Source organism: Triticum urartu, chromosome 3 (assembly GCF_003073215.2).
Source record: "Triticum urartu cultivar G1812 chromosome 3, Tu2.1, whole genome shotgun sequence".
NCBI classification, from domain to species: domain Eukaryota; kingdom Viridiplantae; phylum Streptophyta; class Magnoliopsida; order Poales; family Poaceae; genus Triticum; species Triticum urartu.
In genome coordinates this window covers 58,022,729-58,026,851 of record NC_053024.1, presented here as the reverse complement: position 1 = coordinate 58,026,851, position 4,123 = coordinate 58,022,729, and the positions used below count along the sequence as shown (strand labels likewise).

Sequence of the window (4,123 nt, the reverse complement as noted above, 5' to 3'; positions counted from 1 at the left end):
TCTTTTTCTTTTCTTGGGAGTAGAGGTAACAACAAAGGTTTCACTCAAGGATCGAGCAAATGCAGTTCTAATGCTTGTGTCTTCTAATTCTAAGCATGAGGACATCAACTGTCCATGACATATTTCTCCTCTTAAATAAAATAAGCTATATATGGAAGCACGAAAATTAGATTTACTGGATTTATTGTATTCTATTTGGTGCATAATTTATTGCATATTAGACGCAACGATGCCGATCTATTATATTTAGGTGGGTGTACCATGTACCATGTATACTATCTTTCAACTAGGTTAGAAGTTGTCATTTCTGTCATGCGAGCTTCAGAGAAGGATTGATCTGATCGTCCTTTGATGTTCTAGAGTTTAGTTTGTTGATTGCTTCAGTTATGGTGCTGTTATTTGGAATAAGAATGACTCCAGCTGCTTGTAACATTGGTAGAATGGTGGAATTCTAGGAGCAGTCATTAGTTTCAGTTTAGTTTCTGTGTAACAAATACAATCAGTCTATTATTAGTCAGCTTGTATTGTTTTTATTGAATGCATATCAATCATGAGGCATACATTGTACACGCAAGATTACTAAAATTGTGAATTTTATATGAAAGACACGCATTGCAATATTTTTGTGGGCACACCAGTTGATTAACCATGCTTAACCTTTGGTTTAGTATGACACAGAACTACCCTCATGTGGTAACATCCTTTCGTGTCACACAGAATTGAGTTATACTACTTCAGGTTAAGCCAGATGATGGTTTGGTCAGCCAGATCGGCATGTGAAATGCAAGTACATAACTAATTACTTTCTTGGGAGATGTTATATGTAAGTATTTGAAAAGGATCAATTTTTCGTGGTTATCACACCGGCAAAACCAATGAAGTTTGTCATGGTGGCATGATTGCCCCAACTAACTAGATGTTACTGTTGTTTTTAAATTGTGTTCCTCGGATTATCGAGTCATGCCAGTGCTTATGGTATTCGATACCAAGACACCGCTATACAAATTTTAATCCATTTAATCATAGAAAGATGTGTTTTGTGTTACCATGTTCCCTTTTAAAAGTTGTTACATGAGAAAACAATCAGTTGCATTAGTTCACACGTCCATTGTTTGCAAGGTTTCTTCTATGCTTGCCAGGGAGTTAACAAGTGCATTGCGTGTACACTATCACTATTACAATTTAATGGTACACGCGTATGTAGGATGTAATTTGCTGTTGGGGAATCTCCAAATCATATAACCAGCTAAATTGTATCCTTTATAGATTTTTCTAACCCATGGGAACATGGTAAATGATAAGGCCAAAGAAATAGCTTTGATGAAAATGATTCACATCAGTTATGAATTTTTTCAGCACGTGCCTTTCTAAACTCACATCAGTTATGGATTATATGTTGAGATACTGGCTAATTATAGAGTTGTCTTTTATTATATGTTGATGTTTATATACTGTAAATGGTGGTTGTGGGCATCCCAAAGAAGCTTGTTCTGACCATTGGCATTTTCATGGACCACCGCCGCAAGAACATGCCACTAGAGGTTATGCAGTCTAATGTCCAGAAGGCTCAAGATACAAGGCCAAGCTGTAAGCTGCATCTTCCCAAGGTGTGCTTGCAAGTATGCGTCTATTTCTTTTACTCCGTCTTTACACCTCTCTTGCTCCAAGGCTGGTGATTCGATTGTAATAGAGTAGCCTGCTACAGTCATCCAGGGTCCAGGGCGATTACATGCCCATCACCCGCAGCGGCGAGAAGCACATGCATACGACGAGCTCCGTGTCAACATGATGAACCAGCACGAGTTGGGATCCTGGGTGAAGAGGTAGTCGACACGGAGAAAGAGGAGAAGTGATCACATGTTTATGGTAGCTAATGGATGATGTTATCTTAGTTTGTGAATTTTTGTTTTGGTCTGACTCAGAAACCTTGTTTGATGTCCGAAGATCCCTTTTTTCCCACTATTCAAAGCATCTCTTCATGTTTGTGTAATGATCAAACAATACACTTCAAATAATTAAGTTGACATCCCAAGAATATTTTGAAAAAGGATGTACTTATCGCCTCAGATAATCCTTATTCATCACACTAGATAGTATTTTCATTTAATTATTTTTGAGAATAGATTTGATCTTTTTTTACAACTACAGATATTTGATATATTGTATGTTAATTTAGACGTGCATTGCACGTGCAAGCTTACTAGTTTGTGAAAATTCTCAAATCTACGTATAGAATTTATGAAAAAAATGTATTATTTAAAAAATATTGGCCTGAAAACGACCAAGTCTTTTTCTGTAAACTATATCATGTTGCATTTTGTGAGGCTTGTAGCTTTGTGCATGTTTATGGAGATGATTTATATATGTAAAATGATCTAATCTTCGTGCATCCTGATGTTAATTTGGCAATCATCATCTTTTGCCATGAGTAACAACATTTAACCTTGCCATGCATCATACTTGGTTTGGGTTGTGATTAATTTGGTTTGGGTTTACTTGCAAGGGAGCGCGATGAGGCGAACCACGATGTGGGGAGCATTCACAATACCACCCTCAAGCATGCCTCTGTTCAACCTCCTCACTGTGGCAGCCATGATAGTCGTGTTCGATTGGGTCATCTGCCGGCTCCTCGCACGGATCACCGGACGCCCGGACGGACCTACCGACCTGCAGAGAATGGGGGCTGGCCATGTTCTCGGCGCACTGGCCATGACCATCACGGGCACAGTCGAGATCTTCAGGAAGAAGGCCAGCACGACAGAGGCAAACAGCAACGAACTGCACATCTTATGGCAAGTGCCGCAGTACGCGGTAATGGGAATGTCTGAGGTGTTGATGTACGTGCCCCTGATGGACTTCTTCCACGTGGAGATGCCCGACGGATTCAAGAGCTTCGGGTGCGCCTCTGCTTGACGTCCGAGGTGATCGGCAATTACATGAACGATGCCATCATCACCGTCATCAACAAGGACACCTCCATTGATGGTCGTCCGGGCTGGATCCCCCTCCCCCACTGACTTGAACAAGGGGCAGGTGGACAAGTTTTTGTTCATGCTGGGCGTCCTACGCATGGATGTAGCTATGTGTACTGCTGAGGGGGCTATTGCCCCCTCCCCCCGGCGGCTAGGGTTGGAGCCCCTCGGTTGCCCGCGTGGGGGCGACGAAGGGGAGGGGACATACTAAGAAACTTGAGAGTACAGTTCTCTCGAAACCGACGAAATGTATCTACTTTATTATTACACACCCAGAAGTCTAAGAAACACCACAAAAGACTAACACTCCTGCCCCTTCTCGACGACTGTTACCTTGGCCGTTACATGACGTGCATCATTTTCCAAGCAATCTTTGCCTTGGTAAGTCCTATACTACTCGAGATCCATCACCCTCCACCGCCGCCGTGCGAACAGGCCCTCACACTGCAGGGGGTCGAGCTTCTCGCGCTCTTGTCGCGCCTGTACCTGGTCTATCCGGTCGGCTGCGGCACAGCGCATATGCGATGCGCGTCGCACTCCAATATGGTGATGGGTGTGTTCTACTTCGTGATCTACCTGATCGCCTTTGGCTACAGTGGATATGACAAAAACATACCAACTTTCGGCGCCGATCAGTTCGACGACAAGCAGTCTAGGACAATATTTTTTCACTACTTCTACCTGGCACATACTGTGGCCTCCCTCTTCTCCGACACCCTACTAACCTACTTAGAAGAGAATAGCCAATGGGCGGTAGCCTTCATGACCTCCGGCACCGTCACGGCCATGGCGTTACTGTTGTTTACCGCCACACAGAGCGGTGCGACAACCTGATCGGCAGCTTCTGCCAAGTCGTCTTCGCTGCCTGCCGGAACCGGAAGTCCGGCGTGTCGTCGGACTTGTAGATCCTGTGCAAGGGCGACGGTGCAAAGAAGCTAGCACACACTTCAGGCCTCAGGTCAGCCTGCCCTCTAGCGGGCAGGCTAGCGAATCAACCGATACGTAACTAGCAAATCAAGATAGTTTGGGTTAGTTGGAGGGAAACTTTTGGTCTATGGGGACATATACACTCTATATGGAAAAAAATTAGTAATTCAACAAAAAGTCGAAAATTCCTGAAAATATTTTTGAAATAAACTTGGCCTTCTATT

At 43.3% G+C, this 4,123-nt stretch overlaps 1 pseudogene; it reads left to right on the top strand.

The window, feature by feature from the left end:
• Positions 1-1,457: 1,457 nt before the first annotated feature.
• LOC125546650 lies at positions 1,458-3,183 on the top strand (annotated as a pseudogene).
• Positions 3,184-4,123: the final 940 nt, after the last annotated feature.